The sequence below is a fragment of the Lepidochelys kempii genome, chromosome 7 (genome assembly GCF_965140285.1).
Source record: "Lepidochelys kempii isolate rLepKem1 chromosome 7, rLepKem1.hap1, whole genome shotgun sequence".
Taxonomy (NCBI): Eukaryota; Metazoa; Chordata; order Testudines; family Cheloniidae; genus Lepidochelys; species Lepidochelys kempii.
Window position 1 is genome coordinate 65,792,954 of NC_136386.1, and position 24,935 is coordinate 65,817,888.

The 24,935-nt window shown below is 41.9% G+C and overlaps 1 long non-coding RNA gene across 1 annotated transcript; it reads right to left on the bottom strand.

Moving 5' to 3' along the window:
- Positions 1 to 3,076: 3,076 nt before the first annotated feature.
- Positions 3,077 to 23,640, bottom strand: LOC140915318 (uncharacterized). The gene is made up of 3 exons (XR_012160130.2): positions 23,465 to 23,640; positions 5,877 to 6,146; positions 3,077 to 3,168 (listed from the first exon to the last, which is right to left on the bottom strand). It is a non-coding gene; the product is annotated as an uncharacterized LOC140915318 (long non-coding RNA).
- Positions 23,641 to 24,935: the final 1,295 nt, after the last annotated feature.

Consider the following 24,935-nt stretch of genomic DNA (forward strand, 5'->3'; position numbering starts at 1 on the left):
TTACATATAACTTTCACTACTTGTTACATATGAATTTAACTTAATTTAATTATCTAATACATAATAGGGTATTAGTGCGGCCTAATATAGCCCCCAAAGACTTGAAACATGGTGTCTGGGCTCAGCAGTATAATATCTTGTTATTAGTGGGCACAAAGGCCTACAGGCTACTCTGCAGAGATACCAGAGAGGGGCTCTGTTCATTGGTGCCCTGCCAGCTAGACTAGTTGAAAATGGGCACAGGACAGGAATTAGCCTCCATCCCAGTGAATAGCAATAGCACTGGCTGGCTCAGGGGCCCTTTATGCCTGGCACAGAGCTGGCTCTGCACCACCTCTGCAGGGGTCCCCAGTGAAGGAAGTGTTCTGAGGTGGGTCTGATATGGAGTGGGCCTGAGGGCAGGCCAGAAGAAGCAGAGGGTGGAGCTGGGGAAGCAGGGAACATTCCAGGGAATCACTGTCCCTGCAAAGGTCCAGAGGAGCCACTGACAGAGGCAAATCTTAGGGTTGCCCTGGCCTATGCCAGTAGCTAAAACAGACCCTTGCAGCCCCTGAACGGGAGATGCGCAGACCACCTCCCTCTGTCCAGCATTGGTTACAGCCTGAATAAATCTGGCTCCAGAAGATGTATACTGTCTTACTTCACGAAGACAAGAAGTAGTAGGAGAAAACCAGTCCTGTTTGGAGGGGGTGATTGTGTGGATAGGTAGCCAAACTTTTAGGCTCAATGGAGGAGAAGCCATAATATGCTGAGGATGGTGGGATGAATGCACTGAGGATCATCAATGGCTACGCCTATAGATTCCCTTGGGAAACCTGCTTCTTTCCGCCAGTCTTCATGGATGTTGGTGGTGAGCTGTCCTTAGGCTTATGGCCACTCGTTTCCCCCCACCTGGTAATAAAAATGGCTAAAAGTCTAATTTTGCACCTTTTGGTTTTTGGTTGGAGAAGATTTGCACAGCTGTTGTTCTTTGAACTAATACGAGAAATAGTTGAGCACTCAGTCTGAAGAGCGACTCTGCCCAGTGGGCTGACTGTTGGGTCTGCCAGGAGAATGAGAGATCTTAAAGCATCACTGCCTATGTTTTCTTAGCCCTCCTCCCTTAGTCAATGTACCGATTTTGACTGGTTTCTAAGCCATCTTCCTCCTCTGTCTGAGTGTTCCTGTAAAGCTTGGAAACCTACCGTGTTGGCTCTGCATTTGACTTCTGCTACCTGAGACACTTGGCTGATATTTCCACATGCAAAAACAACAAACCGATTCTAACCCCACTCCCTTTTTAAAAAAGTGTTAAATAGAACGCACAGTGGGTTCCACCTCCAACTCCCCAGTCTGGCGTTGCAAAATCCCTGCACTTCCAGAGTCATAGCCTATTTTAGGACAAAATCAGTGGGGAGATTATTAAATAACTGAGCATTTCCATTTGGCATGCTTTGCCTCTGAGGCAGTTTTTAGTTTCACCTGACTTTGTCAACGCTAAAGTTATTAATATTTACTCAAAAATAAAGGGAGTGAGACAATATTTCCCTTCTGTGGGTTAATTGCAAAACTGTCTCACTGTTGCAAACCCTTGCTAAGGGGCAGATGGAAAAATCACTGCTCTCCATTCATTTACGTAAATTCCCCACCCCACCTCCCACTCTTTTGAAGGAAGCTTTCAGCCCTGGCTTGTAACTGTAGCCTAAAACAGTTTGCCTTTGGTCTCTCCTCACTGCATAGACTGTTAATATTTCTAGTTGCTCTTCCTCCCTTTTAGTGAATATAATGCTAGTGATAGGTGACTGGGTGGCAGCCCTGGGGTCTGATGCTATCACTCTCAGCATAGTTCAGCACTGGTATTTTAAGTGCTACCATCTTTTTCCTGCTACTTCACCAATGATCTTCTCACCACTGAGCTGGAGGGATCCATTTTAGAGCTGAGGGAAATTAAGTCTCTATGTCCATTCCATCCTTGGTTTCTCCATTGAGACTGACAGGTGCCAGTTATAGTGTGTGTGTATGTGTGTGTGAATTATGATGTGGGTCAGGATGTAATCATCTACTCATTCCACATACTCCACCAAGCAGCCATCAAATGGCTCCATCGCTGGTAATGGCTTTTGGCAATGGCCGACCCAAGCTGGATTCCCACCAGCGACCTCACAGTGAAAGGCTGTGTATCCAATTAACAATCCCCTGTGTACTTTATGTGCATGGTTACTCATATGGGTAAGCCCTTTGTACTTCCTTGTTTAATAACTGTTCACGGGTTTTTATGTTTTTTAACATTTGGATAATTGCTTTTTCTGGGAAGCACGGGATCAGTAACATTAAGCTCTTGAAGACTGTCCCTGAATATATCACAGTCTGTGTCTGTTCTGGTATTCTAAAAAATCAGATCCCATCCTGTTTCACCCAGCAGTTATTTAATGAGAGGGTGTGCTGTTCACTTTTGTCTGCCTTTTTCTTTTCTTTTTTTACTATGGCTGTAACTTTAGAAGTTCATAACAAACCAGGAAAGAATAAAAGCAGGGAAATCAAGGTACATCAGCTAGTCCTGATGGGACCAAAGGCTCAGAACAATTTGGGTGGGGCAGCTATTTTGTTGCACTCCTGTCCTTCAGAACTGTGGGTGTCGCTAGAATTTTGCTTCTCCTGAAATGTACTGCCAATGAAAGCAGTGCTTCTCAAAAAAGGTGTTGCAGCTGTGAGAGGTGGGGTAGGTGATCAGTCACATTCTTTGGGGCACAGTCAGTAGACATCAAAAAGTTGGCAGAAGTGATGTTCTGCCAAAAATTTAACAAGAGGCACCACATCAGTTGTTTTTTCTTGTATATAGTGTTGGGTATGTGATAGGAGAGCGAGATCATCTGCGAAGTCCAGGTCTTCAAGGATGAAAGGGTGTCCATTTAATGCCTGTTGGCATGTCTTCTGTTGTACACTGCATTACCCAGTCAATGGCAAACTCCTATCACATACCCAACACCATATACAAGAAAAAACAACTTGACTCAACACATTCAACCAGCAAATTGGACTGAAAATCAATCGCAATAAGACAGATATCATGACCTTTAATATTGCCTCACCATCACCAGTACGGATAGAGGATTATGTTCTCACCAATGTAGAAACATTCACATACATGGGCAGCACCATCAGCCCGGATGGTGGAACAAGCCAGGACATCTGGAACAAAATCAATAAAGCCAGGAACACCTTCAGGAGCTTAAATACTGTCTGGAAATCATCAAAATACACCACCAAAACCAAACTCAAGATTTATCAGAGCTGCGTACTTTCAACATTACTTTACAGTGCAGAATGCTGGGGAATTAGAAAGTATGACTTGTCCAAACTGTCTTCATTCCATACAACCTGCCTCAGAAAAATCCTCCGTATCTTTTGGCTCAGAACAGTCTCAAACCAAGATCTATTGACAGAATGCAGCCAAGAGGATCTGAGCACCGTCATTGATAGGAGGCGCTGGAGATGGATGGGCCATGTGCTTTGGATGGAAACTGATTCTATCACCAGAATAGCAATAAGATGGATACTTGAAGGCAAGTGAAAATGACGCCGCCCAAAAACAGCATGGTGAAGAGCTGTGGAAGCCAAGCTGAAAAACCTGGGGCACAGCTGGAGACCCATTGAAAGACTTGCCAGAAACAGACAGAAGTGGAGGAGCTTCATCACCGTCCTAAACGCCAAAGGTGTAATGAGAACACGATGATGACTACATCATTAGGCAAAGCACATGACGTGTCTTGAGTAAAATAGTTTTTTTCTCCCAGTGCCCCAGTTGGTACTATATCCCCGGCCACCAAATGTATTGATCCCAAATAATTATCAGTTCTATATCCCCCTTTATATACGTTCTATTCTGTTTCCTCCCCAAAATCACCCACCTCAGCCCAGTACCTCTTCATCCACCGTGCTTCCCTCAGCCCATCCTGGAGGATCCTCTAGGTGGCTCCCCTTCTTAGTTATCTGGAACTGCCCATCACACCCTCAGAAGGGGTGGGAGGTCTGTTGTCTCACAGACTTTGTCTCTTTTGTAGCTGGTTATATGGCTAAGAGAGTCCTTTCTGCAGTCTGGATGGGAAATGTGACCCCTTTGGTTCCTGAAGTAGATGGGTCTCTCCAGCTTGGGTTTGTGTGGGTTGACTAAAAGAGTGGATCTCCTCTGATTGCTGGCTGATGGAGTAGGTCTCTGGGGTAGGCCTGGTCACTGGGCCAGAGTCAGGCTACAATGGTTGCAGGACTCTCACTCAGTTGCAGCACCAGGTTGGCCCAGCTTCTCCTCCTGATGCACTGCTGGTATGGCCAACCGGGACTACCTGGTGCTCTCCCAGGTGAGAACATAAAATGGTTGTTTCCTTTGCAGCAAGTGCCACTATTGTGAGAGCTGCGGGAGGTGAGCACCAGCTCACTCAATTCTAGTCCCTGAGAGGGCTAGGAATATGAAAGTTAACCTCAGCATATATGGGTTAACTTCCATCTTGTCTACTGTCATCACACCAGTTTGCATGGGACTGTCCTGAGGATATTTGGTGGGGGGGAGGGGGCAAGGACTTGAAAGATGATCATTTGGGATACGCAGCAAACTTAACTCTAATTTTATATAAAAGGAGGGGGAGGGAACTGTAGATTCTTCTCGGACTCCTGCTGCAGGAATGCAGCTGCTTGTTCCAGTCTAACCTAGCATTCTGTTTGTTTTCAAGGCTATCTTTGAAAGGTAAAATTCTAGAAACTTAGTTTTGAAAAAAGAAAATCTCAGTTTACTCCTTTTCATGGGGCCCAAAGGCATCCTCTGTTAACAAGGAACATGTATCTGAGAGTCCCTTCCAGAACAACAGTGGTGGCCGGGGGTACGTCATAAGTGGTGTCACTTCTAACTATCTGTCTCCAGAGGCAACTCCACCCAGCATTTCAGGGTGCCCAGGGGTGTGTATATTTTAGGAATCCTCAGATATTACCAGGTGACAGCTGTTTGTCTTCTGCCCCATCTTAGGAGGTACAACTTAATTTCTTTTGTTTATACTTATTATATACATTCATCTTTCTCTAGTTTACTTTTGTTTTCTCTTTCATTTCAATAAATGTTGTTTTCAGCATGCTGTGATTTCATGCTGTTACCACTCAAGATTAGATTTACCACGCAAGAAAGAGATCTTGGAGTCATTGTCGATAGTTCTCTGAAAACATCCACTCAATGTGCAGTGGCAGTCAAAAAGGTGAACAGAATGTTGGGAATCATTAAGAAAGGGATAGATAATAGGACAGCTATAGGGATATAGGGATAGATAATAGGGATAGATAATAGGATATCATGTTGCCTCTATATAAATCCATGGTACGCCCACATCTTGAATACTGTGTGCAGATGTGGTCGCCCCATCTCAAAAAATAAATATTGGAATTGGAAAAGATTCAGAAAAGGGCAACAAAAATGATTAGGCGTATGGAACAATTTCTGTATGAGGAGAGATTAATAAGACTGGGACTTTTCAGCTTGGAAAAGGGACGGCTAAGGGGAGGTATGATTGAGGTCTATAAAATCATGACTGGTGTAGAGAAAGTAGATAAGGAAGTGTTGTTTACTACTTCTCATAACACAAGAACTAAGGGTCACCAAATGAAATTAATAGGCAGCAGGTTTAAAACAAATAAAAGGAAGTATTTCTTCACATGACGCACAGTCAATCTGTGGAACACCTTGTCAGAGGATGTTGTGAAGGCCAAGACCATAACAGGGTTCAAAAAAGAACTAGATAAATTCATGGAGGATAGGTCTATCTATGGCTATTGGGCAGGATGGGCAGGAATGGTGTTCCTAGCCTCCATTTCCCAGAACCTGGGAATGAGCAACAGGGGATGGATCACTTGATGATTACCTGTTCTGTTCATTCCCTCTGGGACACCTGGCACTGGCTGCTGTCGGAAGACAGGATACTGGACTAGATGGACCTTTGGTCTGACCCAGTAGTGCCGTTCTTATGTTCTTATAGGTGTTATTAGCCAATGTAGGAATATTTGTTTTTTTTCTGTAAATTCTCCTTTACTGAAATCCTTCATCCATAAATCTTCTTATTCTCTTATTACTCACTTGTAGCTTCAGTGAATTCTCTTTTCTGCTCTTGTCTTCATTGTTGTCTTTCCTGTAACTGAAAAAGAAAATAGCTGCTTATAAAAGTACCAGTAAAACAAAACTGGACCGTGAAATAAATGGCACCAAAGGTTAGGATTGTGCAGATTTTTGAAGAATGGGAACAAAGACGCAGGTATCTATTGAATAAGGGTGAAACAGGGAGCTCTGGTTTAATATGCGCACACTGTTGTCTCTATTTGTATTCCTCTGTACTAGCTGCTAAATGTTTGTGAAGTACAAATTGTCCTGAATGAGCATATGTTTTGCTTTTGTCAGCACAGTCTTGAAAAATCCCTGAAGACCTACTGCCTACGTTGGCAAAGCATTTCCTTCTGATTTTTGCTGAAATATCTGCTAGCAAGGATCTCCATTCTGATTTTTAAAACAGGACTCTGCCCCATATTTCAGGTACAAAACAAGAAGCAGGGTTGGGAAAATCCCTTCAGGGAAATAGAATATTGTTTTTCAATCTCCTGACAGTAAAGATACGTTTTAGATATGTCTACATCAATTCCACACATTTCTGATTAGGACAGCATGTCAAGACACGGATGATTGAAAAATGACCTGCGCCTTGAAATTCTAGCTGTCCACTCATTAAGCCCTTGGTTTTCCTTTCAGATCCCTGCAGATAATTGAAATGTACCACTTGAGAATTAAACATTCAATTATTGGAAGCTTTCTTCCTTTGAAAGGTCGAGCAGAGTAGCGAAAGGATTGCTATAGCAGTGCTAATGTTGCTGGTATGGGGGGAAGAGGTGAGCATCTGCATGGTGAAGGCATACACAGTTCTAGTGTGATTTAGCAAAATATTTTAGGATAAAGAGGTTTGTTATTTTTTTATTTCCAGCTCTCTTACGGCTTGATCCAAAGCCTATTGAAATCAATGGGAGTCACTCCACTGCCTTCACTGGGCTTTGAATCCTGTACTTATGCACATGCTTAATTTTAAATCAGTGGGACTACTCTTATGCTTAGAGTTAAGCATGTACATAAAAGCTGACAGGATCAGGTCGTTGGAGAGTATGACATGAACAGGAGTGCTGTTCACTAGAAAAGGCTTTGGAATATGTGTCACCTAAATGCTATTGACTCCATAGTTTACACTGGTGGAAGATGTTTCTACCCACAAATATGTCACATGGAGTATATGGTACCAGCACTACTGCTGGGTGCATTTTTAATGTCTGGCTTGGAAATTCTAGAAGAAGCACTTCACTTCTGGCCTGGCTAAAAGTACTGTGGCTAATCCTCAAAACACACACGTGAGCTGGGTAAATACAATTACCCAGGTATTAACCACCTGTATTTGTAACTCAGGGAACTGGCATGTGCTGTATAGAAAATTAGTAGTAGTAAAATTCAGAATTGATGAAGTACATATGGAAGTGTGGTAATTTTCACTAGAAATCTGTTTAAAATCTATAGTCATGAACATGAACAATTTGTCTAATAAATAAAACAGCATGTGACTTGGAGAACAGACACAAGCTTTAGGGTGGCCCTGTTAATTAAAGTGGCTTGCCTTAGTTACTAAAGAAATAATGGAGAGTGCTAGTTTACACCGGCAGAGAATCTGGCCCAATATGTTTTCATACACACTGGAAATTCATAGTGATTTAGGGCTTTAGCTCTGGATGCTTTTGTGTTGAAAAAGGCTTAATGAACAGCAATGTGGAGAGGTGGGGGGACAATTTGGGACCTAACTATAACAAGACTAGATCTAGGCTCAGGATGGAATCAGGGACAAGTGTAGAGGTGAGCAGAATCAAAGGTTTGGAAAAAAAAATCAAGGCATTGGACTAGTGACTGTGAGTATGACATTGTTTATATTACAGTTGTGTTAGAACTTGTGTTGCTAAGTCTTGCAATTTTATCCCATGTTGTCATAAATATAAAGGGAAGGGTAAACCCCTTTGAAATCCCTCCTGGCCAGGGGAAAGCTCCTCTCACCTGTAAAGGGTTAAGAAGCTAAAGGTAACCTCGCTGGCACCTGACCAAAATGACCAATGAGGAGACAAGATACTTTCAAAAGCTGGGAGGAGGGAGAGAAACAAAGGGTCTGTGTCTGTATGCTGGTTTCTGCCAGGGATAGACCAGGAATGGAGCCTTAGAACTTTTAGTAAGTAATCTAGCTAGGTATGTGTTAGATTATGATTTCTTTAAATGGCTGAGAAAAGAATTGTGCTGAATAGAATAACTATTTCTGTCTGTGTATCTTTTTTGTAACTTAAGGTTTTGCCTAGAGGGGTTCTCTATGTTTTTGAATCTAATTACCCTGTAAGATATCTACCATCCTGATTTTACAGGGGGGATTTCTTTATTTCTATTTACTTCTATTTTTATTAAAAGTCTTCTTGTAAGAAAACTGAGTGCCTTTTCATTGTTCTCAGATCCAAGGGTTTGGGTCTGTGGTCACCTATGCAAATTGGTGAGGCTTTTTATCCAACATTTCCCAGGAAAGGGGGGTGCAAGTGTTGGGAGGATTGTTCATTGTTCTTAAGATCCAAGGGTCTGGGTCTGTAGTCACCTAGGCAAATTGGTGAGGCTTTTTACCAAACCTTGTCCAGGAAGTGGGGTGCAGGGTTTTGGGAAGTATTTTGGGGGGAAAGACGCGTCCAAACAGCTCTTCCCCAGTAACCAGTATTAGTTTGGTGGTGGTAGCGGCCAGTCCAAGGACAACGGGGGGAATATTTTGTACCTTGGGGAAGTTTTGACCTAAGCTGGTAAAGATAAGCTTAGGAGGGTTTTTTCATGCAGGTCCCCACATCTGTACCCTAGAGTTCAGAGTGGGGGAGGAACCTTGACACATGTCTTGTAAAATCTGGTGCTTTTCTTAAAGCCCCATCTCCTGGAATAATCTCTCTCTCTTCTAAATATACTTTGGGGCCAAAACGTCATAACATGTCAATGGGGCATCCCTAAAGGCATCACCTGTCCCATGCATATACCCCTCCACTGAACTTTGCCTTGGTCATTGTGTTTAGCAGAGACTTAGGGAGCAGCTTTTTTTTTTTTCTTTTTCTGCCAGAGCGATTTTGTAAAATGTCTCAAAAGATGCATTTTCCTTCACAAAGATGCTGCAGAAATCTTATCAGGTATAGGTATCTTTAAGATACTTTTCTGCCAATGGAACTATCAAGGTACAAATGGCCACCATCCTTCTGGGCGGAGGGAATTCACAATAGCAGTAAGGGGCTGACTATAACAGAATTGCATAAATGTTGATGCTACAATGTAACCAGAAAAATGAACTGAGTAAAGGAGCTTTCTGATAACAATTATGTCTTGTTAAGACATCACGCAAGCTACATATATTTTAATGACAATACTTGATATGAGCAGAATATTCAGTGGGTGAGCAGAGTGGATTAAGTAGGTAGCAGAGTCACGAGATGCGTAGATGTTGGGTTGAAGCTATTGGAATCCATAGTCCTTTCAGTATGTTACCTCTTGCAGTTATGTGAGTTCTGTTGAAGTGTGTGTGTAATTCTTTGATCTCTCTATTTCACAGCAGAGCCGTGTGTGGGCAAAAGCTTCATTCTCAGTGGCAGCAAGAGCTATATTTCCAGCATTACTCTTTCTTAAAGATCTAAAAGAGGGTCAGGTAAGGTAAGCCACACATTTTTTGTCACATTAACTACTAAGTGATCTTTATCACACATTGCAAAGAAAAGAGCAGCCTGTCTTCAAACTTGCTTAGGGGCAGTAGGGAGGAACAGAAGCAAAAGACACACTTCTAAATGAAAACCAGTTAACTGTAACAATCATGTTGTTGATGGTTTGACTACTGGTCCACATGTCTGTTGCAATATGTACTTCCTGCCCTGAGCCTCCTTGCAGGCCTAGTTAACCTTTAGTTGCAGAGCATCAGACAGTTTAGGAATGTTGTCGGGGGAAAAATAGTTCACTAAATGTTTGATCATTGGGAACTGCATAGTTGTATGTGTATAAAATGCCATGTGAGTTCCTACCACTCAATGGATGTGTTTTGAATGGCATAAACAACAGTAGTAATTTGCAGTCATTTCAGAATTTGTTTTTCCCACTCCTTAATTGTTAGCTATATAATAAGAAGCAGATTTTTTCCCCCTGCAATTCAAATGTCTCCTTTAATATATTTTGTATCTTGATGGACAAAAGAGTGTATTTGCTCTTCCGCTTGCTTGAATGCTTTTAGGGAGGGGAAAAGAAATCTCAGCTTTGATGTATTGTGAATAGGCTGGTGTGAGTCTGGAGGATTATAGTTTGAGTTGCTGGGCTCACCATCTGGGAGAATAATTTAATTAATTAATTTTTAAAAATGAACTGTGGAAGTCCCTGGGGTCAGCAGGGCTTGATAGAACATTCACCAGGAATCTAAGTTGAAAGTACCTCATTGGCATTCTAGTTTTATTTACCAGTGGGAGTGTTTCCAGATCTAACGTAGCAGCATCCAGATTCACTGCCTATATATCCCTACTATAGTTAACAATATTTCAAGTCTCTAAATCAGACAATGTAAAATGTACAGTTTAAGTTCTTGCTTCTCAGAGCTCAGTGTCCTGGCTTCTAGAGAGTAGGAGCTTCTGAAGAGAGGACCTCTTGTCCTCCTCTGTCTTCCTTCTCGGCTTGTTTAAATGTAATGAGGCCAGCTGTCTTTTCTAGCTCAACCAGCCCTAATGTTCAGCTCTTTTCTTTTTAGCCAGATACCAGAGAGAGAAATTCCCTCCTGCTCATCAGGAGTTCTGCTTCCAAAGAATTATGAAAACCAATTAGTATCTGGATCACAGTTCAGTATAGATACACTGGTAGCTGTAACTGGCTTCCTGGGCAGCAAGTGCGCTGGCTTGTAAAAGCACTACATTGATTGCATGGCTCATGGGGTTTTATTCTGATGTACCAAATGGGACAGGGTTCTTCCAGCCCAAGAGCATTCCCTGAAAGAATCCCAAGGGGGCCTGTACACCCTGTCAGAAAGACTTACTGAGTTGTTTATTTTCCTGCTTTATCAAATGTTGTTTTCTGCTGTTCAAAAACATGATTTGTTCATATTACTACATGATGAGCCTTACTAAGGACTCAGAGGAATGGGGATTCCTTCTTGTGGTATCCTAACTCATTCAACTCAGTGGTAATATATTAGACCATGGTGAAATTAATTACTGAGTTTGTGTGGTTAGTTCAAACACTCTCCAGCTGGGAATGAGCCATATAACATTCTTGCAGCATCAGTTGAAAGGGCTGGGTCATATGTTAAGTATTATCTGCTTTTACACTCCAAAACAAAAGGAAAATAAACAAAACAAGGGACATATGCACATACTGACGTGGTACTAAAGGTTTTTGATCGCTTTGGTACACCAGTTTGCCTGCCCATAGATCATACCAGGATAGAGAAGGGAGTACCTGGATTCACTGCAGCTCTAGAGGAATGTTCAGAAATTTCACTGCAAACACAGGGGCATTACACCAATCTGGCAAGGAGCTGTAGAAAGGCAATGCCAAGTTGTGTAGTATTTGCTAGTGAGGATACTATCAGTTGTTTTTCCTCTGACAGCCAAGTTTGTAAAAGTTGAATTTGATGTCAAGATAAAGCCAAGTTTTTCTCTGTTCCTCTGTTTTTTCAAGTATGTGGAAGGGCAGTGAAAGGTCTTCCATCCCTCTTGCACACTAACTACCTCCATAATGCTGCTCTCAGCCTTTACTGCATAGGATGTGAAGGATCAGTGTGGGGAGTAAAATCCACTCCTCATATGGGCAGCATGGAGGATAGGCCTATGACAGAGTGCTTGAGCCCAGAGCTGACTCAGCGTTCTGGTCACTACGATACTGGGTATTTCCCTCCCAGAGTGGATTTAATTGGGGCTGAAGGGCTTAATTAGACAGGACACTGACCAGCCCATCAGGTGGGAAGAGTTAAAAGTCAGGAAGGAGGTGCAAAGGGGAAAGATGGCAGGGACCAAGGGTACAGGATCTCAGGACGGGGAGATCTTGCCTTCTCCTTCTCCAGAAAGTGGGCTAAGGCTGAAGTTTACTTCCAGTTGTATGTTGCTGCACAATGCTGTACTGGTGAACAATAAATAACACATGGGTGTTTATAAACTTGAAAGTGTCCACTTGGTGGTGGTGGTGGTCCAAAGAGTGGAGTAGGAAGCCTGTTACAAGGCTGCAGGACAACCAGCGTGTCCCACCTTGCACCATTTTGTTGAATAACAGTCCTTAACCGTCTACTTATTTTGCTGGATTGTATTTCTTTGGAATCACACAAGATGGACACTTCAGGTCTTCTCCAGTGTCCCAGAAAGGGTTGCTGGAATTACAGCTAATGTGGAATCCACATTATAGGTAGCTGCTATAAATCGGCCTCTGCTCAGTTAGAGGCAGGTACATTTATACTGGGTTTTTAAGAACTATTGGAGGCAAATCTTTCCTCCTGATATTTATTCACTGAAAATAAAGCATGCTGAAAGCGGCATTTCTAACATACTGACTTCCACGCATCTTTATAAAACAATGTAGAATGTATGTTTATCAACGTTACACAGTATAAACAAGGAGTTATTGCATGGAGATGGGGACTCTGAAAATTACTTCAGTGGTAGTACTACTCAATCCATGACACTGAAGCCCCCACCTAACTCTCTGGGGCTCTGCTCATGTGTTTTGTGGAGTCCGTGTACTTGATTGGTGCTAATCTCCCAGAAACATGGAGACAGTTGACACTTAGCAGACAAGATGGACTAGATCAGATGACCGTGAATGAAAGAAGAAGAGAATAAATACCATGGTGCTGAATAATCTCAGGATGGCACAAAATAATCACTATGCTTGCATTGCAAGTATTATGGTGCGACATTAACATGAGTGGCCATGTTGCAGTGCCATGATACAAACATCACAGCAGTGTCAAAATGTCCTTCTTTGGTTATTTTTGGCTCTTTGCAATTCTGTGTGAGTAAATGGCTCTCCCAGGCTCTCACTGCTTTAGTGTATAGCCCCAGAGACTAGAAAGCCAATAATGCTAACTGTGCTAGGAATATCGTTTACTGTAGAGTTGCCTTTGTGTGGTTAACAACTTGCTTAACGGTACTTTGAAGTACAATAGAAAACAGATATTTATTAAGTGCCTTTCAGAAAAAAACATAGTTAATGGTATTTTTCAACATTTAATCACAACATCAATTAGTGGAGTCAATTAAGAATTAAAGAGAAATTATCCCATTCAGTATCACAGCCAAATAGTTGTGACTGAACAATCCAGTCTTTGACACGACGTTAAAATATAGCCCTCTGTTGTGTTTGTACCGATCTATTTTATATCCTGTCATTATCCAACCAACAAAACACCCTGTCCATCAGAGACAGTGTGTCCCTGGGAGAGTTTTACTGCTTTGCGACATAAAGTGAGTAATTTGTTAAGTGTTCAAACTGTATTTACGGTATAGGGTAGGGATGTGTCAGCTAAGGGAGCGATCAGAACCATTGTGTGTAATGGATTTGGTCTAAACCTGAATTTACCAGTGGATGGCTTTTTGAACAGTCTGCTATAATAATTCGTTTTTGGCAAAGAGGTCCCAGTAATGATATATCTTAAAATATTCCCAATGAAATACCATGGAGCAATCTGGTCACTGATTCCTTGCATAGGAAGACCATCAAAAAATAGGTGGGAAGAAAAAAAAAAGATTTTAGAGAAAAATGGTGATTAATGGAGAGGAAAAGCAGGAAGCAAGGGAAAAATGGAATGGAGAGAAAGAGAAAAGCAAATGGCAAGAGAAATACAGAGGGACAAAACTAGGAAGACATAAACCAAGGAAATGAAGCAAATTAATCCAGGCATCAGGAGAAAAAAGAACAAAGAGCAGAAGAATAAGCTAAATACAGATGACAAAAGGAGGAGGAAAAACAAGGAAACAAAAGGAACAATGTGGAAGTGAAGAAAAGTGGAGGATGGCTGGCGAGGGAGATGAAGAGTGATAGACATAGAGGGCCATATCTTCAACCGGTGTATAATGAATGGCAAAGCAGCATAGGCTTTTAAAGAGCTGTGATAGTTAACATCAGCTGAGGATCTGGTCTGGTGTCTCAGTTTACTGGGAGAGCTTCTTGAAAGAATGCTGTAAGTTGAAAATTTGACTTTTTTATATCCCACGTTTGAGCACTCAAATTGCCACGTCCAGTGCCTAAAGCAGGTATGTGGGTTTGGGCACTTGGTGTAAACAAGCGTGTTTGAAAACCAGGCACCCTACTGACTTTGCCCACATTGCACAAGCATTTACACTAGACTAAATTAAACAAAAAAAAAATCAAATTGCAGTCAGACTATGCATTATACCTATTTCAAAACCTGGGATTAATTCTATGAGGCTATTCCAAAACTCTGGTCAGCAATCTGGAAGGGATCTTCCCAGAGCATTGCAACGGATACAAAAATAACGAGAGAAAAATGAGGAAAAGGGAGGCAGATGGCAAAAAGGAAAGGAAAGGCAGAATAACAAGTTAGACAAATGTTTACTCCATAGAATGAGCCTATGGAAATGACTAATGTCCACACGGAATGTCAGTGTTTTACCATGCATTGATCTTGGCAAATGGGAAAAGAAACTACCCTCTTTTCTGAGTATTATGATACATTTGTCATATATTCCTGCTGTTTTATGAATGGATCCATACAACCCCAGCCTGGGCTAGGAAATTTTGATGCTTTTCTGGCACACAAAAACATAGTGAACATGATTTGCCTAGATTGCACTTTTGGTATGAAGCCTAGAATGAACAAGAAATCTGTTTTATTGAAGAGGTTGTTTTGCTCAAGGATAGTAACTCCTATAATAAGAGAGCTGAAAAATGTATTTAATCTCTTCTGCAAAAGACCATGTGGGGTTTTCCCCTGAGTAGAAATATATTTTTTCTCCCTCAAGAGACCCTCACAAAATCTAAACCCACAAATAATTATATGCTTGTCCTGAGTATATTTTTGATCAGGTTCATAGAATCATAGAATATCAGGGTTGGAAGGGACCCCAGAAGGTCATCTAGTCCAACCCCCTGCTCAAAGCAGGACCAATTCCCAGTTAAATCATCCCAGCCAGGGCTTTGTCAAGGCTGACCTTAAAAACCTCTAAGGAAGGAGATTCTACCACCTCCCTAGGTAACGCATTCCAGTGTTTCACCACCCTCTTAGTGAAAAAGTTTTTCCTAATATCCAATCTAAACCTTCCCCACTGCAACTTGAGACCATTACTCCTCATTCTGTCATCTGCTACCATTGAGAACAGTCTAGAGCCATCCTCTTTGGAACCCCCTTTCAGGTAGTTGAAAGCAGCTATCAAATCCCCCCTCATTCTTCTCTTCTGCAGGCTAAACAATCCCAGCTCCCTCAGCCTCTCCTCATAACTCATGTGTTCCAGTCCCCTAATCATTTTTGTTGCCCTTCGCTGGACTCTCTCCAATTTATCCACATCCTTCTTGAAGTGTGGGGCCCAAAACTGGACACAGTACTCCAGATGAGGCCTCACCAATGTCGAATAGAGGGGAACGATCACGTCCCTCGATCTGCTCGCTATGCCCCTACTTATACATCCCAAAATGCCATTGGCCTTCTTGGCAACAAGGGCACACTGCTGACTCATATCCAGCTTCTCGTCCACTGTCACCGCTAGGTCCTTTTCCGCAGAACTGCTGCCTAGCCATTCGGTCCCTAGCCTGTAGCTGTGCATTGGGTTCTTCCGTCCTAAGTGCAGGACCCTGCACTTATCCTTATTGAACCTCATCAGATTTCTTTTGGCCCAATCCTCCAATTTGTCTAGGTCTTTCTGTATCCTATCCCTCCCCTCCAGCATATCTACCACTGCTCCCAGTTTAGTATCATCCGCAAATTTGCTGAGAGTGCAATCCACACCATCCTCCAGATCACTTATGAAGATATTGAACAAAACCGGCCCCAGGACCGACCCTTGGGGTACTCCACTTGATACCGGCTGCCAACTAGATATGGAGCCATTGATCACTACCTGTTGAGCCCGACAATCTAGCCAGCTTTCTACCCACCTTGTAGTGCATTCATCCAGCCCATACTTCCTTAACTTGCTGACAAGAATACTGTGGGAGACCGTGTCAAAAGGTTCCATCCTTCCATTCAAGCATTAAACAGACACTGTAGTGTGAACGATTGCATGTTGTTAGAAGCTCCATCTCCATCAAGAGCTGCACAGAGGAAGCCATTTGCAATGCTCAGAAAGTTTTATTGGTCTTACCAAACCCAGGAACTATGCTACATATTCTTCTGCCATCTTTTGGCACCTTATCTATTAACTAACTGTGACAGATATTCCAATGTCTTTTGGGAGATCTCACCGAATTAAGTTTATGTATCACTACGAGCCAGGGATTGCAGGTAATTCCATGGGGTAGGGTAAGAATAGTCTTTCCAAGAACTAAGAACAGTACGGGATGCTTAGGCAAATTCACTCAGGTTGTAACACCTTCAAAGGTACCAGCTCTTGAGGAGTTTCAGCTATACATGTTCAAAGTGAATTCTCCAGGGGCCAACAGACAAAGAAAGGACTTGTGGATAAACAGCCTGAGGTTAAACTGATTCAGGGCCTTCCTTCTGATCCTGCAAACAGATGGGACCTTCTGACCTAGAGGAAGGTCCCAATCCTTAGAGAAGGGTTGGAAGGACTGACACCAACCGGATCCCTTGTAGAGATGGGGCTGGGGGGTGATCTCTGGTAAGCTTATTCGAGTGCATATAGTTTTTTATTGTTTTAAATATGTTTTCTCTGTAAGAATAAATGTGTTTGTTTAGGAAAAGCTGGGTGATAACTTAACTTAACTATTTATATCCTCTGAAGAGAAAAGCAAAGCAGGCCTCCTTTGGGGAGTCTGCCTTGCTGGGGAACTCGCACTGTAGGCAGAGAACTCTGCCACCTGGAAATACCTGGTCAGGAGGGAGAGAAATGCACATCTCCCCCCAAGACAGGTGATGGCTGATGAGCCAAGAGCCTTGAGTGGGTGTGCTTGCTGGACCACGAGGAGGAAATACAGGTACAGTTGACCTGAACTGTGACAATAACTGTGACATATTGGATGTGCTACAAACAGAAGCATGGCACTTCTGGAAGCATTCCTAATTGGGCTGCATATATATGGGTTGTGGAAGGAGGGGGCCAGCTAGCTGGGATTTAGCCGTAACTCCATCTCCACTATGCACTGATCTTTAGAAGCAGAACAGCTCTGGGAAGGGCTGAGTAGCGAATAGGGTATAGCAAGTGCCATGGCAATTGTGTGCAGGCCAGCACAGCCTTGGAGGTATTATATGTGTTTCTTCTATAGGCAAAGACAACTGCACTTCTTCCCCACTGTACTGTATCTTGCAGAGCCGTAGGTATGGGCTGTAGGATGTGAAGGGAAGTGTTTGAAACTCCATCACTAGGGGACTTCTTAAAATTTATCTGGACAAAATATCAGAATGTAATATAGAGAAAAATCCTTGAAAAAAGCATTGAAATATAGGTAAGAAGACTATATATACAGATATATCACTAAAATATAAATTAAACTTTGAAAGAACAGAAGATGGGACTGTTGAATAAACATTTGTTTTGCTGAGTAGTTGAAGCTCATTGTCAATCTTTAGGAAGTGAAGGCTTGTGTGTCATGTTTTTCTTTCTTCTTTTTGGCACACAACTTTGTATTTCTAAAGAAGAAAAATTTGCCTGATATATCAACACAAGCTCATCCATTTAGGTGTCTGACAATGGTGAATAAGAAGCAAATTTTTCTCTGCTTTTATGTCTTCTAATACTGAACAAGGAATTTTATCAGAAAATTGTGTTTTCATGAAAACTATTTTGTCTCCTTTTGTCATATACGTCACTGTAGTATGTCTGCCTCAGATCTGTCCTGACTGGCTTTCTGCTACAGATTTAAAGAACAGTATGCACTTCCTCATATATTTCAATCCTTAATTTATTGTAAAATTTTATTATGGCCTGATTCTGAGAGTAGGAGGCCTAATGAGAAAAGCAGCTTTTTCAGTAATGCTTATGACACGTGGAACTATACTTCCATTGCAGCAGTAGGAGTAGAAATTGTTTGTACCTAGGTTTGTATTTTAAGAAGCTTGCTTTTGAGCTATTCCAATCCTTAATTTTATTTTCCCACCCTAGACATTCCTGAAGTAAGCCTTATGGGCCAAAAGGTAAGAATATGGGTCGGAATGGGTGAAGAGTACAAAGATGATCTCCCACTGTAGAACTGGGAGTGTAGTTCTGTTACAGAATGAACATATCCCTGATATCTGTCTCAGAAATTTCTAATGCAAACTTGCCTGGATTAGAGCACAGGAAATGCTACTGCTGCGATGTTTCCTATTTACTTACATTCTAACGAGGAATGCCTGCTGTACATATTCTTAACATATGTTAACCTCTCTGCCTCAGTTCTTGCCAAGAAACTGTCACAAAGGTATTTAACAGAAACCACATAGGAAGTATTCCCGTTGTACTGGAGTGCATGATGCAATTAATTGGGCATGTACAATAGGAGGGTGAAGATATACCGTCCTCCGTTTGTCTAATGTTTAAGTAAAGTATGTGATAGTTTGCATCATAATCATAGTCCTTTCAGGTGTAGACATGAATCAAATGAATAGTTGATTTCCAGCAAGACAATAATAATATTAATAAAAATGAAACCAAACAAGCCAATACAAAATATAATCCAGTGTGAGACCGTACGCAAGCCAACACCACCACCACAGTGCAGATTTTCACAGGGCCACATTGTCAACATGCAAAGCAAGCACAATTAATATCGTCCATTTTTTTTCTGAGGGTCTCAGCTAAAGCCATAACTGCTTTTGAAAACATAGATGTGTTTTAAATGTCTTCAGACAAAGGAAATCATTGTGGGTCTGATCCAGCTCCCTTGAAATTGATGGGATGTTTGAGCATCCAGTTCAGTGGAAACAGGATAGGGCCTATATGTTTTGAGAAGCTGAGAAACTCTATCTTTTAATGGAAGAGTGTGGATGGGTGGGGGGAAAAGTGGGAAGGAGTGCTTTTTGAATGGCCTGTATGGGATCTTTTAACATTAGCATCTGTTTTCAGAAGCCTGCAACTATGTGCTGTACAAAAATATTTGCTTTGTGGGGCAAACCAAAGAGAAAAGAGGAGATCAACACATATCACGGGAACTGTGTTTCAGACTGAATATATAGAGAGCGAGATTGGGCAGGAAGTATCCGATCTTGCCATTTTCTTTTGGTAAACAAGTTAGTGTTAGCTGGTAAATGATTTTTTTTCTGGGTTACACCCTCTTCTAGATCTGAGTCTTTTTTTGAATATCAACAAGTTACCCCAGCTCAGGAATGTTGACAACTACAAGAAGCCCAGTTATAGTCCAGAGTGGATCAGATGAAACCCTCTTTTAGTTGGTAAGGAGTGACTGATCAGACTATTCTTGAGGAAATTGGCACTGAGGGGATGTTTCTGAAAAGATGTAAAGATTTTTGAGCACCCCATTGCGTTGCACCTTGTGGTGTTGTGCACACCAGTGTAAAGTGAATTGAGAGTGGGTGTGAAACACTACTAGATCACTACTCCCACTTTTCTTTCACTTCACATGGGTATACATGATTTCACAAAGTGCAGAACAACAGAATCAGGCCCTTTGTTTTTATTGTTATGCTTATATTACACAAGGGGTTTATTATAATGGTACATTTTAATCCAAAATAATATCAAAACTATAGCTGCACACCTTTCAATGACACCATACAGTACTGAGGCAATATCTTTTACTGGACCAATTTCTGTTGGTGAGAGAGACAAGCTTTCAATCTTACACAGAGCTTGTCTCTCTCACCGACAGAAGATGGTCCAATAAAAGATATGACCTCACCCACCTTGTCTCTCTGATATCCTGGGACCAACACAGCTACAACAACATTGCACACCATGAATTATTGTTAATATGGCACTTCTTACAAAATAACAATAATGATCGTAAGAAAAATAAACCAAAGATTAAGTCACAAATGTTAACTAAGCGATAATTTCAGTTTGTCTAAATCAGCATAGCTCTATTTAAATTAGTGTAGCTATGGAGCTGCACTTGCTACACACAAAGTTGCAACTAGATACTTGGCTTTACAATTTATAGCCATTTGAAAGAATAGCGAAGAAGTTATATTTGGAAGAGAGCTGGCTGCTGACAAGGATAAACTAACATGAAGCCTACAAAACAAATGGCAAGACTACAGAGTTATATGGATTGTTTATTCATATATCCTAATCCTAAAGATGGAAGACTTAATATTTATATCTTTTTTAAAGGCTGGGGGAGGGGCTGTAGAGAATAATAATTTGTAGAATCTTCAGTTTACATTGGAATAAAGGGAATGACTTGAGCCATATGTGATTAGTTAGGATTAGACTGTTCCTAACTCTGGTAGAGCTGTGCAGGGGAATAGTGGGGAGTACAGTCACTTATAGTAGCAATGGGACATAGGTCTGCACCACAATATTTAGCTCCATATAAAGTTCAGAACCATTTGGCTCTGAGATTTTGGTTTGGCCAAGTGCTGAGTTAGGAGTTGTATCTAGGTATCCACTTTAATACCAAACTTAACCTCAGTTTCACTGCCTTCCGTTGCTCTCTAAACTTTGGAAACCCTCACTTTATGTATATAAAGGTAGCTGCAGAAGCTTTACATTATGAATGTACATCTGATGGCAGAAGTCCAACTCTCAAGTCTTGTGGCTATCTCATAAATTCTATGGTAATGCTTAAAATGGTGTTGCCTGACTATACAGATCCATAGGGGTTTCCTTTACATTCCTTTAACATTAGTTTCCAGAACTGGAATGCTGCTAACTTTCTAATAGTACTTGAAATATCTTAAGTAATATTTTAAACAAAATCTATTAGGTTAAATTTCCTGCATATCCTTCACAGAAAGACTCTCCTTACTGTACATATGTAATATTTGCATCAAATTTAGGGGTTCACCACAACATTTGCACTCCTTTTGTGCACACATTCATTCTTCTCTGAAATTCAAAGGTGATTTCTTAATCTACAGACTGGCCCTAAATGTCTTGTGTGCAGTGTTGCCAATTCTTGCGATTTTATCATGAATCTCATGATATTTGGTGTGGGTTTATTTTTCCTTACAGCACTTGGAATTCTGTGATTAGGTAAAAAGCTCATCTTGCCTTTGTGTGTGTGTGTGTGTGTGTGTGTGTGTGTATTATTACTCCTGGGGGCATTCTGCACCAAAAAATTAAAAATGTTGCACACACAATATTTTAAAATTCTGCAAATTTCATTTGTCAAAATAACACTACATAATCACGGCAGTTTCAATTATTTTGGTAATTTATTTCAAAATACCTGTCAGCAAGTACGTCTGTAACAATACACACACACACACACATTCCTGCAGGAGTAGAGAGTTAAAGAAACCCCTATGACAATCCAGTTCCTGTTTCCCTGCCCCAAGCCCAGCTAGGAGCCAGACACCCACAACCCCTCCCCCTCAGAGACCAGGGATCCAGAGGGAGAAACAACCGAATGCTTGGTCCCAGCCTTGCATGGAGTTTCCTGCACACCACGCTCTTTTTCCCTCAGGACATGCTGGGAACTGCAGCTGCCAGGAACCCTCTAGCTCCCTCTGCCTCCCCCAGGCAGTGTCTTCTATATGCAAGCTGAGCTCTGATGGGTCCAGTGGTCCCTAGTGGCAGCTAGCAGCACTGCAGTCCATTTCTGTGGGGGAAAGGAAATTCTGCGCAAACGTTAATTTCTGCAAAATTCTCCACTGTGTGGTGGTGCAGAATTCCCCCAGGAGTATACTTTCTCTTCTGTCTGAGAAGACAGAGCCTGCCCCACTCCTACCTCCTCAGAAACACCCCGATCCTTGCCCCTCCATGCCAAGCGTGCCGCAACAGCGAGCAAGAGGGACCAAGTGTCACTCTCTCACACGTACGACTGCCCACCCCATCTCCCCAGCAGTGACTTACGTTTCTACCAGCTGTTCCAGGTGCCCAAACCAACCTTCCTATGCTGCCAGGGAGGGGCACATGAACACTCTTGCAGCTTCCCTTTGCTTCCCCGTCAGAAATAATTTTTCTGTGGGGCAGCAAAAAAAATCTGCGGGAGACATGAATTCTGTGCACACGCAGTGACACAGAATTCCCCCAGGAGTAATATATATCATTTTAAAAGGCAAGATTCTAGCTCTCTTAGTTGTGGACAAAAGGTTGAAAATGTGACTTAGGTGTCCCCAAAGCACTCAAAACACCAGGTAAATAAAAATAATACCATTTAAAAAAATTACAATATTTAAGCCAATGCCAGGAACTGTTGGGGGCCTGCCTCATGATTTTTGACCACTTGGGGTTTTCAATTTTGTGTGTGTGTCTCAGTTGAATTCTTCCCAATTGGAATGAAAACTCCACAGATCTCTCTCTCCACATCCAAACACTGCTTCCATGCTGAGTCTGTAGATCCTTCTAGCTAGCACCTCTCACTCCTCTTTTAATAGTTGATTCACTGTCCTTAAGCCCTGATCCTACAACTGACTGTACAGGCACACCTCTTGGGGACCCTCATTGTAGGCAATGGGGCTATGCATGAGTGCTAGAGTGGGTCCACACACAGTCAGTTGCAGGACTGGGGTATTGATTTAACTGGTCAAATAGAAAATCTTGCTGGATTCCAACATGTTTCAGGTTTCAGACTCAGCCAAGGTGTCTTAGCCTTCCATCTTTTGCCATCTGGCTGAATCCAATAAAAACTCCCCTCAGATCTTATATATATGAATTCTGGTTAGCTCAGATCCTGGGATGAAATTGTGAGAGACTTACAGAGAGGCATACTCTTAAAGGTAGCTTCTTCCCTGGCTTTGAGCAGCTTGTGAGTCTGTTCAGTAACTACCAACACCATTTTTCATTCTTCTAGGTGCTTGTAGCTGTGTTCTCTGCACATGCACAGAAATGCATATGATTGAAACAAATCCCTTCTCCTTTCCACTGCCACTTCCCTTTCTCCAGAGTGAACTACAGCAGCTTCTTTTAAAAAGTAGGTTAGCTGTAGAAGTAATTGTGGGTGCAATTTTATAGGCTTGCTTATTTATTTATTTTACGAAATTCTTTGAAAGCATGAAGATTCAAAATGAGATTGCTGCTACCGGTAACAGTGAAGTTGTGATACAGCTGTAAATGCCCGCACAAGGCCAGCCAACTTCCTGTGTGTTAACTATTAATTGATCTCTGTCATAGTCTGCTGTGCACTGTAACTATTTGCGTGCATACAGCTCAAGCTGACATTGGAATCGCTTCTTACCTTCTCAGCTGAAACCCTGTTCTGAGGTTCTGAATAGGATATTGCGTGTGATTTTTGAAGCTGTACTCTGGTCTGTTACTTCATCTTCTTATGGAATTGGCTGGCATTCCTGGGTCTGGGAGCTATGCATCTTAGCTGTCATGCCATCAGGAGTTCCATGCACATTCTGCCCTAAGCTGTCTCTGCAGGATGTGAAGACTAAGTGAACTTTGGTTTCTAGCTAGCCAAGCTTACAGTGAGGCTCAAATGAACAGAGGGAATGGGGATGATGGAGAAAAGCAGGATAATCTGGGAAGCTCTGTGTAACTGGAATATCTCTGGCTTTATGTATTTGGCCATTCTTTATGGGGGTTTGAGCATTTTCCAGTAATGTTGCTTTTGTACATGTTAATATATATGTGGAATATCCATATATAAAATATATATTTCAAGTATTTGTTGCATACTTCACAACCTAGAGGTGAAATAGTTGCGGGGTTGGGGGGTGAGGGGGAGGGAGATGATATCCACAAACTTGAATTTGATTCCTCTGTGTTCAGAGCCTTTTCCTGTTTACTTTCCAATGAACAGTCACAGATTAGAACTTTGTTTTTTGTATCTGAGTTAGTGAATTCTAAACTGTGTATCTGAATGGAACAGGTAACACTGATAATGCATGCTGTGCGGCTTGGTTACTTGCAAGTATGATCCAAAGTCCATTGAAATCAAAGGACAGACTCCCACTGATTTCACTGGACTTTGCATTGGACCCAAAGGCACACAATCAGACTGACTAGCAGTACATGATTTAGTTAACTGATGCATTTTAAATAGCCACAACAGACTGCAAGATGGTCACATAGGGCCAAATCCAGAGCCCAGTGCACAGCCTGAGTTACTGAAGTGGGCACTGGGCAAATGTTGAAGAGGCTGGGAGCAGAGAAACCCTTAATCTCAAACCATGGAGCTGCTCTATATAGGGTTCTTCAGCTCAGTGTATGAAGTAGCCTTCATGGGATATTGTGCAGCCCCTCTACAGCAGCTGCACCTGCACAGCCATGGAGTCTGTTTTCCCTCATGACCCTCATTTAGTCCTTCCATGTCTCATCCCCCATCTGCTCCTGTGCATGATGGTGATCTGAGCCTCATCTGAGTGCCCTATCACATAAACAGCTCAGTCGAATCTGTCTCACTGACCAAGGGATCTGTGTGGCCAGGGAGGAAGGGGCAGATTTACCATACGGTGGGGAAAGAATATTTTGCAAAGAAATATTTGAAAGATGATTTAGAATAAATATGAGACTTTTTCACAGTTTGCTCGCAAACATTTCACAGGCATGGTAGTAAAATTCTTCACTCTGTGCAGGTCATGATACCAGCACTGACCACTGTAACATGCCACAAAAATAAATAATTCCAGTAACTGAATTTGAATGAAAAAATGAGCTGCTGTAAACATGTGAAATCACTTCAATTCCTGGATTCCTGCTGG